Here is a 13,945-nt window from a genome sequence, read left to right as displayed (position 1 = left end):
TTCCAGCTGACACGATAATAAGTATTTTCGCGGCCACATATTTATAAAAAGTGACTTTAGCCTAGTGGTTCTAAGAGAAATTACCAGTGCTAGAGGTGCTAGGTTCAATTACCCTTAACTGCATTCATTTATTTTGGCCCTAAATATAAAATGAGACACGTGTCACTCCTAAAACGCACGAATTGATGATGTGGCTTCACGGGAGAGAGACGAACATTTCTTTATATATATAGATAGCTATAAATTAGCTACAAAATTTTTGTAGCCGTAGTTTCATAGCTACAGATAGTCACAAAATAGTCATTTAGAAAAAAAAATGCGGCTATTATGTAAATTTCATGGTTAAGTAACTACAACTTATAGTTTATGGATTTTCGAAGAAAATAAGTCACGATTAACCACAAAACAAATTGTTGATTGTAAGAAGCATCAGACACCAGAAAGTTAAACAAAATATATAGACGGTGACTAACTGACTATTTAAATTCAAAATATGGAAAGAGAAAGAAAACATCATGAAAAAATAATGTTCGAAAATTTGAAAAAAACTAAAATACAATTTTGCCGCTTAAACCGTTAATCCTAGAATCAACAAATGCATAAATGCAAAGTTATTGAAATTCAATATGGTCTAGAATCAACAAATGCATAAATGCAAAGTTATTGAAATTCAATATGGTCTACATGAGAAACTCACACCAATAACAAGTACTATTATATACATTATTAAAAAAAGTTAACACTGGATATATTAACATATCACCTATTATTACGTAACAAACGTAGTTCCAAGTTAATGCCATATAGCTAAAGGTATCTATCCAGCGGTACATCCTTTAGATTCAACGTCAACTATGCTACAACCTTATTTCGATTATAAAAATTTTCATATGAAAATAAAAACGCCAAATAATTCTCTTAACAAATAAAGACGACCATATAATTACATCATTAAAAAAATAATACTTAACAACAATAAAACACGCGCAATTCGCCCCTAGACACCTTCGTGTGAAGATAAAATTAACTTTCTTCTCTTCTCATGAAAAGTGGCAAGGGAAATTTGCGACACACGTTCTTCCTTGAAAATTTGTATCTTTATAATCTATAATAAATTCTCGATGAATGTTGAATAATCCAAAACCTCATTACAATTATTAAACAAATAACATATCTGAATCTAATAGATTGAAAGTCATAGAATTACAAGTTTGACATATGATTTATACAGTAATCCTAACAAACTTTAAAAGATAATACTCCTCAATGTTTTAAGATATTGTTACAAACTAATCCTGCAAATCATTATATTAACAACATAAAATAAATATTTTTAAAATGTATATTTATAACAACTCACACCAAAACCGTCCAAAAACACATAAAATCACAGAGGACCCGGGAAAAATTTATGGACAACATTAATCCCTTGATCCAAAACAAATAAAACACATACTTAATATTTTATAAATGTTACAAACCCTTGCTATGAATTGCAATAGTAAATACATCAAAAAATACTCTCACCATAACAACAAAACAATAACGTTCACTACAAATGGAAACTAAGCAGTTAACCAATGTTTTAAATATCGGACAAGACATTGACTCAGCATTGTATCTCGGTCAATAGTCAGACCGGTTCAACCAGGTTTTAAATATTAATTTAATTATAAATAAATTAACTATATATATATATATGTGTGTGTGTATAACTATAAAATCATTCTTCTAAAACTTTATATCATTGTTAAAATATAAAAAATCATATGAAAATAAAATGATAACTTCAAAAATAATATTAAACTATAATGAAAACTAATTATTTAGATAGATATTTTTAAAAATACGAATATTTTATGAAATTTTTCTAAAATTTGAAACTTTTTTTTTTAACTTGAATTCTAGAAAACTAGGTTTTAATATCAAATTGGATAATCGGATTTAGCGAGTTTGACCAGTGTTTGACCGGGTTTACTGGTTTAATTCAAATCTGATTTTTAACACAGCCCGGAATCGGCTAAAAGAGCAAGTCACGGTCCAGTTTCAAAACACTGCAATTAGCATAAACCCATCCATCCAAAACAACTATCGCATCACTTGAAAAAAATTACAAAATACTAGGCGAATTCATACCATATCAAGAATAGAAAAGTGCCCACGAGATATTCAAACTGAAATAATCTCACTTATGTGGCAACACTGAAAACAGTGAAATCGACAATTACATGTCATCCCAACAAAAAAATGAGAAGATGCAACTTATGTTAGCATTACAAACAAATGAGGAAATTATTTGTATAGTCTTCGATTAAACTCTATCTTTTTATCAAAAAAATCTATCTATTTATCAAAAATAAACTATCTTTATTATAAGTTTTCTTTGGGACAAATGTTTTTTCTTTCCTTTTACTAAAATTTGGGCAAATATTTGTCTAATTCTATAACATATTTTCTACCAATATGTAAATATAAATAAATGACAATAAACAAAAAGGCATTATGGTCAACATGCAAGTCTAATGCAAAATATTAAACATTTTACTACCACTATACAAAACTAAAATTGATCATCTTTAGTCATGGAAAAAATTTGTTAAACATAACAATCAAACAAACACATTAAGACAATACTATAAAATGAAATACACTAAATTATCATAGCAAACTAACATAAAAAAATACTTGAAAGCCAAATCAATAAGAAAAATAATAACAACCGTCATGCGCGTAACACGAACGAATCCCTAGTAGATGATATAATTGAGTTTTCTGTAAGTGAGTAATGATCTTAATTAAGAATGAATATTAAAAGTTATAAATTCATTTCAGTTTAGAGAATGATATATTTTTACATATGATATTATTTAGATATTTTTTACTAACGGCTATTCTAACATATGATATTATTAAAGTTAAACTAAGGTCGAACATAATAGAAAATCATGAAGAAATAAACGGGGGGAAGAATGGAGAGACGCATTGGAACAGTAAGAAATGTCTTGATTCCTTATCTGTCGGCTAGATTTCCCGTCATAGGATCATTATCATAATCCACTTACAAATCAAAGATCCTTTACGGTCTAAAACCAAACGATCCCAAAATTCCATAGATCCGAAGATAGGTCCTAAAGGCAAACGATTTTATAAATTTATGATCTGAAAATCTTATAAAATTGTTTCATATTCCAGATGAAACATGGAATAAAACATTTTATCAAGTAAAAGTGTAGCCTTCATAATATTATAACACGCTAGATCCGGTGTAACTGACCATGTCTGGCCCCAGGAAATTAGAAGTTGATGGTTTGTGTACCTGTGTTATATATGGAGGATGATGTGATTTGAAAGAATAAAAATGAAACATCAAGACGATGTTGTTGAATATTTTTATACTAGCTGTTTTGTCCGCACATGCGGGCATATTCATTTTACTAATAGTTATTAATATATGTATCATGATTTAAATATCAGGATAACTTATTCTTAATCATTTTAGTTTTCTACGATGTTTATTTCGGTATACGTCTCCCTAAGAGCATAATTACATATCAAATATTCTACACAATAAAGTAAATTAAGAATGTGAATTTTTGGTCTCTTTTAATCTACTTTGTATTTTTGAATGATAAACATGTATTAAATTACCAAAAAAACACTAAAACACAAAAAATCCAAGCAAGAACAAAATAAATAAAAAGTAAATAAAAATTAAAGTTCGATGATAATTTAGAAGAAAACTTAAAAAAAAAACGAATTGAGAAAATGATAATATCTCATTGGTTTACTTGATCACTATATACATTGACTTATCTTAATATTTCATAAGTTTACTTTTAATAAAATAAAAAATAGATAATGATAGTTTTATTATTAAAGTTAAATTATGGTTAATTATATAATGATAAATCTAATTATTAATTAAAAATATATCTATTTTAGCCGTTTCATAACATGATTACATATGCAACTCTCTAAACTTAATATCAAAGCATATTTTTTCTTATAGATTAAACAATAATTAAACATACACGGGAAATAACTACATAAGTAATTCAGAATAGTTAATTCATAATTCCAAACTCCATGTAGCAAAACCGACTTACTCCTAGTCTTTCAAACTCAAAGAAAGAAAAAATATATAGAATTTCAACTACAAAACAAATATCAAAAGTACATAAATATATATGTCAAAAACTATAATCGAGACAATTTAGAATAAATGAGAAAAATGAAACTATAAAATTTTAAAACATCTTACATCATATGGAAATAAGAATTGGTCTTAACTTGTGTAAAATAATTATAATTTTAATTCCAGTTTGAAAATTTGAAATAGTTTTATATTATTTAAATTAATAAATTAATAATTTATGCTAAAAATTAATAATAATCTCGTGAAAGTTAAAATAATTATAATCATATTCCAATTAGAAATTTTAAAATATTTATATTATTCAAATTAATGAATTAATTATAAAGTTTGAAATATTTATATTATCTAAATTAAGAAACTGATTATTTAATCTAAAAACTAATAAGAATATGACAAATAAGCAAAATTAGCTAAACCCGTTGAGAATGTGACAAATCAGCAAAATCACTTCATAAATAATAGTATAGATGTTCCGTTGACGAATAAAATACTAAAAATATTATCATATCACAAATTATAAGATTTAGTGATGTTAAAATATAAAAAATAATATATTAGATAAGAGAAAATTCCATAAAAAATTCCAACTAAATTTTGTTAAGCCTTTTAACACTCAACTTTTTTTCTTACACATTTTAATATCTCAACTAATTATTTTGCCCATTTTATATACAGACTTTTAAAAATATGCTCATTTTAATAACCAAACTTTTTTTTATTTTAATCAAAATATTAATAAATTTCAAACAAAATTCAAAACATTTCCAAAATCTAAGAAGTTTTAAGTTATAGGAAAGAAAACAACTAAATTGTGGAAAACATTTTACATTTATAAAAACTTAATTTTGATGTAAAAGTAAATAGTTTTGTTTTCTATTTCCAAAAATAAACCAAATTTGAGATTTAAAACTTAAAATTTATTACACAATTTAAGATTATCCACAATTTATGTACTTTTATTCTACAACTTAAAATAAAGCTAGAAGTTTTATAATTGTTTGTAAATTTTAGAGATTTTTTAAATTTGATTTAAAATTTATTAATTTTTTTGATTAAATAAACACATTTTACGTATTAAAATTAGCACCGTTTTAAAAACTTGTGTATTAAAATGGACAAAATAATTAGTTAAGGTATTAAAATGGGTAGCAAAAATATTTTGCGTATTAAAAAGCTTAACAAAATTTAGTTGGAGTATTTTATGGAATTTTCCCATTAGATAATAAGAAAATATTATTTGATATATAGATTTTTCTTTTACTAGGTTCTGTGATTAGAGCTTTTTAAGTTGCAATTCTCAAAGGTACACACAAATAGTTTTGGAGTTTCATATCTTAGTGAACTGAAGGACTTGATCAACAAGTGTTGAGTCAACCAAGATGGATAAAATAGGAATCGATTTGTGTTGAGTCTTGTGTAAAATATTTGTGTTATTTGGATCAAACAACTTTTTAAGAGATTGTTCGAAAGATTTCTAATAAAGAAATATGTATTTTTGAATTAGTTTGTGTGTTTGTTGTTTTCGCTGGATCTCAATTTTATAAGATAAAATAGATACGGAGTAAAAAAAGAGCATTAATATCGAAAAGAGTAATGCTGGAGCATGGTGAAGGACTTGGGGAGCAAGAGGCTTGCGAACAACAACTTTTACGGAGCATTAGAGCTGGCGAAGTGTACGTTTTGGTGCCGTCTTCGGCGGAGCAGAGATCAAGACAGTTAAGAAGAAAGCATCATGCGAAAAGATTGTGTAAGTGTACGTTTTGATTCCTGCATCATGCGATTATTATTTTTTTCTCATTAACCAGCTTCGACTGGAATTCAGATTTTTTACCACTATATTGGGAGAAATTTATAGTGTAATGAATATTTGACATAATAGATTTAAATTATGACTTGAGACTTGTAATGAATATTTGACATAATAGAAGTGTATCAATAACGTAACCAAACTCAAAGGAGAATGATGACAGAAGAAAATACACATTATCTCTTATTGGTAATCCACATGTCCAAAAATAGTTCTTTCAGGTCCAGTTATGCTATCTGAAGAACCTCTATATTGTTTCTTTTTTTCTCTTGTAACCTTTTTGCCCTTCATCTTAATCGTGTCTAGAGCTTCTGCCAAGCTCAGTGAATCTATTTGTTGTTTGCAATGAATAAGATAGATCAGATCTCTCTCATATTTGAGAGTAACCGGTGTACAATCATTATTACACTTGATATCTCGAAAGCCTTTCTTTTACAGGAGGTTCCAAAGCAGACCAACATTCTCCCCATGAATTTCCAAGCATCTGAAACCAAAAGACATTATTAATCATTTGACATCAGATTAGGAGCATAGTTTACGAGTTTATACTGAGCACAGATTACGTGTTTATAGCCAGGAGCATAGTTTACGAGTTTATACTGAGCACAGATTACGTGTTTATAGCCAGGAGCATAGTTTACGAGTTTATACTGAGCACAGATTACGTGTTTATAGCCAGGAGCATAGTTTACGAGTTTATACTGAGCACAGATTACGTGTTTATAGCCGTTCAGAACTTGGGAGACTTCGTTTTTGACGTCTTCGCTTCTTATTTCCTGTGATAAAAATGTTGTCAACCAATTGTTCCAACGAGATTGACTTTTAAGTTAGTTTTCTGTTTACTTACATGTAGGGATGTTAATATGGGCTCAACCTAACAGGATTAGCCCTAACCCTGCAAACCCATTTGTAACCCTAACCCTCATTTTTTAAACAGGGTTTAAATAGGGTTGACCATAATAGGACCAGGATTTAAATTCTAACCCTTTTATTTTGATTCACACAATTATTATACAATATTTAATAATGTTTTTCACCCAAAAAAAAGTCGAGTTTTCTTGCCAAAAACTAAACAACGAAATTTTCCATCGAAACCGCAAAATCGAGTTTTCAACTAAAACAACAAAATCGAGTTTTCCCTCCAAAAACGCAAAATCGAGTTTTTTGTCAAAACTTCAAAATCGAGCTTTCCCGTGAAAACGTAAAATTAAGTTTTTCTGGAAAAACCTATAAAACTCAATTTCACGGTTTTGGCGGAAAAACTTGATTTGCCGGTTTTAGAGGGAAAACTCGATATTGCGGTTTTAGTTTTGGCGGAAAAACTCGATTTTGCGGTTTCGGAGGAAAAACTTGATTTTGCGGTTTCGGCGGGAAAACCTGATTTGTCGGTTTCGGCGGAAAACTCGTTTTTGCTGTTTCGGCGGGAAAACGCGATTTTGTAGTTTTGGCGGGAAAACTCGTTTTTGCGGTTTTGGCGGGAAAACTCAATTTTGCGGTTTTAGCGGGAAAACTCAATTTTGCGGTTTTGAGGGGAAAAACTCGATTTTGCGGTTTCAGCGGGAAAACCAGATTTGTCGGTTTTGGCGGAAAACTTGATTTTGATGTTTCGGCGGGAAAACGCGATTTTACAGTTTTGGCGGGAAAACTCGATTTGCCGGTTTTGACAGGAAAACTCGATTTTGCGGTTTTTGTGGGAAAATTCGATTTTGCGGTTTTGGCGGGAAAACTTGATTTTGTGATTTTGGTGGAAAAACTCAAATTAGGTTTTGGTAGAAAAAAACACAATTTTTGTTTTTTGACAGAAAAACTTTATTCTTAGTTGTGAAGCAAAAACTCGATTTTGCGATTTTGGGAAGAAAACTTTTGATTTTGATGCTCAACAAATTGGAGGAAAGAATCATATCATATCTTAATTTTTCTAGTTTTATCTTTAAAATTTAAGAACAAAAATAAATGAAATATTTTTTTCAATTAAATGAGTTAACCCTGGTACCAGCCCTAATCCTTGATTATAATAGAGTTAAAATAAGGTTGGGTTAAAATAGGGCTGAACTTATAATAAACAAAAGAGGGTTGGACCCTAACCCTGTAGTTAACATCCCTACTTACATGCCAGCTTGCAATGGCTTTGCATATGAAAACAAGTGAGCTGACACCTCCTGATGGATTCACTTTAACCTGAAATGTAAGGAGAACACTCGGTAAATTTAAAACTTGATTTACACGTTAAGTAAAGGGTAGAGGAGAGAAGTACCACTGCACATAATCCTCTAAATGCCTCTTCTTTCTCATTGTCATCACGTACCCTGAAAAATAAAGTATAATAAGAAAATGTTCTACGGAGTAGACATTGGGAGTGTAAAGACTCCAGATCCCACAGAAAGGTTCACTAACATTGACAATGCCAAGCACCATGGCTTCATGAAGTGCTCCATGTGAGGTGCAACGAGGTCTGGACGAATCCATGCTAGTCTCCCCAAAGTAATTGCACTGTTCTCAACTAGTGACTTATTAACACCCTATTTTTACAAGAAAGGGTCGTCATATACCACAGTTGATAGAGTCGGAAACGGCCAAGAGGCTCTTGAAGTACCTCTTCATGCTGAAGAATCAGGCCTAGGGAAGAGACAACGTTGGTCACAATTGATGAGACTTCTTGACCAACCTGAAACATTCGAGTTCATATCACTCACTAGTTTGCCCTTAACCAAAAACTTCAAGCTTTGATACCAAACTTAGTGTTTTGGTATTACCTTGACTGCTAATTCTCCAATGGCCCAACAAGCATTATTTGCGACAGAAAGGTTTTCTCTAATGAGGTTTGCACTCTGTACAAAGCATAGAGATATGATCAAATACAAAAACAAGAATGAGATAGTCGGAGTAAGAAGAGTTGGATACCAACCAGTTGCTGGCATGCAATTTCAAGGAACTCAAGCAGGCGGGGTTGTAGGTAGGCCGGGAATACCTATCAGTGGTAGCCAAACGGCATTATTACACTCATGACTCGTATAAATTGCAAAATGCCATCGAAATTATAGCACCACATGATACTATGGAATATGCAAAGCTTACTCTTGCAAGATCGCCCATGAGTGCAAAAGCACTTTGTCTGACATCAGGAGCTTCATCCATGCAACACTTGAGAAGCACATCTCTTAGATCACTCTGTGAAATCTGCAAAAGAGCGATGAAGTGAGAATATATCAGTTGACTCAATCATATTATACCAACATCATCGATCGGAGTAGCTAAAAGTACCATTCACTGATTGAGAACTATGAAGAGAAAATTGTGCAATTAATATATAGAGAAAATGGAATACCAGAGACTCTATCCCACTGCCAAGCCCTTCAGCAAGTCCAGAAAGTAAATCAAGAGAGCAAACAATGAATTCTCGGTCGTACTGAGCCCCAGCAGAAGCAGGATCAACCTACAAATAACACATGTAAGGTTTCATCAGACAAAGAAACACATGCGTGCAATAATTATGTACACGCCCCAGTAAAACGGGAAAAGAACGTTCTAATTCTCCAATGAGATGAAATATCCAAAGTTCCGAATGAAACCTTAGCCAGTTGTTGTAGCTGGATGATATCCATGCATCTCTGGAAAACAGGCTGAGCAAATGGAGCGAACCCAACACCCAAAGCCTGAAAGATTGAAAACATAATTTGTTAGACTAAGACATAGACAAGACAGTTCATGCTGCATGCTGTCTAAGATCCCCTCAAGATAAATTTGTCTGACGTTAAATGCTATCTCCTACTATTCGTAGTAATTTCAGGCTCAACTAATCTTATGCAATGAAAGAAGTTTTGGCCTTTTTTAGCCGACCAACAACCCACAAGACTTTACAGATAATAGGAAGGCCTTGACAAATAGCACATACCTGCGAAATAGACGTGAAGCATTCCAGCAATGGAAATAGATCTTTATCTGAATTTGATAGTTGTTGCCACTTTGCGACCAGTGGAGGCATCAGAATTTCAAGATAAGCAGGCTGCAGTATATGGAATAAAAGACAATATTTAAGGAGCTAAAAATTTATTAGATCAAACTAAACTTAGACAAACCCAATCGTCATACCTTATTCAACTCTTCTCTAACCGAATCTGCCAGTGTTCCAATAGCATCATAAACAATTCTTAAGTTCCGCCTCTGTACATGAAAATAGTGTATAGAAACATTTGTTTGAAGTAAATAATAGCCTGTCACAGAGATTTATTCTGGCAAAGAATGAGTTAACTACCTGATACTTTCCAAAAGCGCACATTAGATGCTGCAGTATTACTCCCAGGTGTGGCACTAACTCTTCAGCGGCATCCTCTTCAACAGTTGCAAAAGCTGAACAGGCAGCCTCTTGGACCCGCTTGTTCGAATCCAAGAGTCTGCGGAGAAGACCCATAAGAACTTTCTCAAACTGTTCGTAACCCTTCGGATTGCCAGTTTCCTAGAAAAAGAAAAGAAGTAAGTCATCTAAAGACCGTTTTGAAGGAGTTGAAGCATGGAATCTTCTGTTTCAAATCATACCTGGATAAGATACTTGCCAAATCGAGAAAGCGTCCAGCAAGATATGGTTCGAATGAGAGGGAATTTATCATCTAAAAGAGGAAGAAGAAATGCTACGATCTGCAGAAATAAGACATTAGCACATTAAGGTACTTGAACTGAGCGGAGAAAAAAATCATATATATGAGATGATGAAGATAAAAAACGAACTTGCCTCAGACAAGTGAGGGTAAAGACCATTAAAGCAGCCTTCAGCAATAGCCCCAAGGGTCAAAACAGCAGCTTCCCTTTCTTTCCAAGTCTCATCACCAGAAGTTGATATTTTCGCCTGCAGCTTGGAAGAACAGGGTTTAGCTAACTGTATTCATTTTCAAAGACCGAGAGACAAAGAAAAATTACCTGAATAAAGGGCATGAGGGCTGGAAGGATTTCATCTCCAAATACATTAGAGAGAACGTCAATAGCTGCTGCACTGCACTTTCTTAAATTCCAGACGTTAAACGAGTCATCATCCTATACCCAGAGATAGTCATTAATTGAACGAACACACATACGCAACATATATACAGATATTAAATGACAGTAAAAGAAGTAGCTCATGTACATCGTCATCAAAATCCTCTGATCCATGAAGCCTTGATGTATGAAAGCGAGGTTTTAAATCCTGTAGGGGAACCAAAATGAAATCAAAATGAAAGAACTTTTATTAATAAAAAAAAAAAAATTAATGTGTCGGGAACAAAGAAACTGCACCTGATCTCTGTCTGGTTGAGACTCATCTTCCTGCAAAAGTTAAAAGCTTTCATAAGATTTATAATTCATATGCATATAGAGAAAGGTGACAAAACATATGATATCAACAGAAAACAACCTCCGCATCGAAAACGGACTCGTCGTCATCTGCATAAGCCATATTTGAGAGCAACACCTGAAACCGATAAAAATTTTACATAAATTTCAAACTACACCTGCTGAGTAAATATTTTAAGTCCAAAAATATACAGAAAACAAAAGGAGAGGTATAGTGATACTGGAATTAGGCGTGGCAGTAACTCTTTTAAGTTGTCCGGCGGAAGCTGAGCGTCACAGTATGCAGACCTGCGAAATAACAATATAGCTTTTTAAAACTGAGGACGATGATGGAAAATAAAGACAATAACATTTTACAATAACACTACCAAAATTCACATGCTTCAAGAGCGACTTCTTCGTCAGGGTCTTTGTTGACTTGTAGCATGTATTCCATTACATTCCTGAGATGTGGCTGAAATAGACAAAAACGGAACCTAAGATGCAGGGTAGAAGAAAGGAACGAACTAAGCATAACAACTAACAAGTGACGCTTAAGAGTAGATTTGAAATAATGTGTATGTTAAAACCAAAATGAAATATACCTCTATAGACGAGGGGAGAACTTCCGTGAGCTGCACAAATGCTGCGCATACCTTTTAAACAGAAGAAGAGTTCTTATACATTATTAGCAAAAAGAACTTCGAAATGAGATATAAATATCTGATTGAATCATGTATAATCAACATAATCTTAAATAAGTCACGTACTAATTTTCTGACTTCTGCAACAGGATCATTGGCAAGGACAAACAGCCCCTGGAGGTACTTATCCATGGAATTGTACAAAGCCTGCAAAACATAGATTGTTATAATCCACCGTACTTAATACCAACATAAAACTAAAAAAAAAAAAAATTATTGTAAATGGTCTTCTCAATACTTACAGCAGGCATAATTATGACATATTGGTTCACACACCCTAGGGCAAGCTTCCTCAGTGAAGCATGGGGCGATTGGAAAAACTGGTCAAACAAATGGTAATCAAATCTTACAGAAACCAATCCAACAATAAGAAAATAAATCAAACAAGAACTTAGCAGATGTTCACCTGAAATAGCCTAGGCAAGAAAATGTTGATAGGGCTTTCTGCTAAACCAGGCACTTCAGAATCCAATACATGTGGGATATCCTCACAAATCTGATCGACAAGACATGTTGATATTACAAAATATTCCACCAAATAAACAGCTAATACGCAGCAGAACTTGGATTACTCAGGCTTATGGTTCAGAAGTTGTAGCTGCAACATACCTTTGACAATGCATCCATCGCACCATCCAAGTTACGAGAGCTGGCAAAAGCTCAAGCCTTCCAGAAACACCGTCTATATTGACAATTTCGCTGATGATTGTTCCAACCTTTGTCCGGATATGTCTGTCCACTGCTCCGAGACAAGGCAGCAGCTCCGACTTGATGTACTTTCGGTTCTCTTGAGCCATGGATGAATATCCACCTTTCAAATTGTTTTTCAACAGCAATCCAGCAGCTTGGCGAATCTCTACTGACTTACCCTGGTGCATCATAACATTACACATCAGCTAAGAAACATAACCAACAAGCAACAGAGATAAAAAAAAAAAACCTCAGGCTAGGCTTGTCATTAATTACAGAAGAATACGGTAAATAATAGACAGAAAGAAGAGACAAAACCTGAGCGCGGACGAGGATGAAGACGAGATAGTTGTTGAAATCGGGAATCTGGGAGAAGTGCTGAAGTTGCTTCCAAATCTGAGACTTGTCAACGGCGGCGGAGGAAGGAGAAATCTGTTGCTCCAGAAGAGCACAGATCTCAGAGAGGCCATCCTCTCGGGGCTGCCAGACCACCGCCGTCGCCGCCATGATTGTCGTGGGGGAAAAGGTAAATTGTTTCACTCGTGTGAGGAGAAGAATATATGATTTGAAAAGCACAGCAAAGTTTTGAAAAGACCCGGTGGAGGAGAATTGCAGAGAAAGACCCCCTCCCCTGAGTTGGGTTTAAACTTCTTTAAAAGTTTCTGTTATGGGCTTTTTATGACTATTTCTAGTTGGAGAATTTGCGGTATAACCATAGTAGCAAAAGAATTAACAATATAGCCATGGCTTGATAAAATTGTCTTTTTGCCACACCCAACAACCATATCTTTTACATATTATTTGAGAAGCATTGCAACTTTTTTTTATACATGAGTCTCTATTAGGTACTGGAGTGCCACATGGAGTTCTTGGGGACATTTGGAGCTCAAAGGAGGTGAAGTAGGTGATCATTAAACGAGCAGAGCATGGGAGCGACCTCCCGGAGCGACATCACGAAGTCGCTGTGTCCCACCTCTCAGAGGGACCTTCCTAAAGCGACCCAATGAAGTCGCTCGCGTTCTCGTTACTCCGAACAGTCTTAGATGACCCTGGAGCGACCTCTCAGAGCGACCTACCAAGGTCGCTCCCGATCCAGAGCGACCCGTTGGAGCGACGCACCAAAGTCGCTCTCGACCATCGGCCCTGGAGCGACTTGCCCAGAGCGACGCACCGAGGTCGCTCGCATCTCACACCCCTTTCGGAGCGACCTCCCAAAGCGACACCCCGAGGTCGCTCGCGTCTCTATGGCGAGACGACACGAAGCGAAGCCCGGAGCGACCTCTCAGA

The 13,945-nt window shown here is 33.7% G+C and overlaps 1 pseudogene; it reads right to left on the bottom strand.

Moving 5' to 3' along the window:
* Positions 1-6,136: 6,136 nt before the first annotated feature.
* Positions 6,137-13,261, bottom strand: LOC106328302 (annotated as a pseudogene).
* Between the last annotated feature and the right edge of the window lie 684 nt (positions 13,262-13,945).

The sequence above is a fragment of the Brassica oleracea genome, chromosome C3 (assembly GCF_000695525.1).
Source record: "Brassica oleracea var. oleracea cultivar TO1000 chromosome C3, BOL, whole genome shotgun sequence".
In the NCBI taxonomy this organism is placed as follows: domain Eukaryota; kingdom Viridiplantae; phylum Streptophyta; class Magnoliopsida; order Brassicales; family Brassicaceae; genus Brassica; species Brassica oleracea.
The sequence above is the reverse complement of the archived record's forward strand: the minus strand, read 5'-3'. Positions and strand labels throughout refer to the sequence as shown.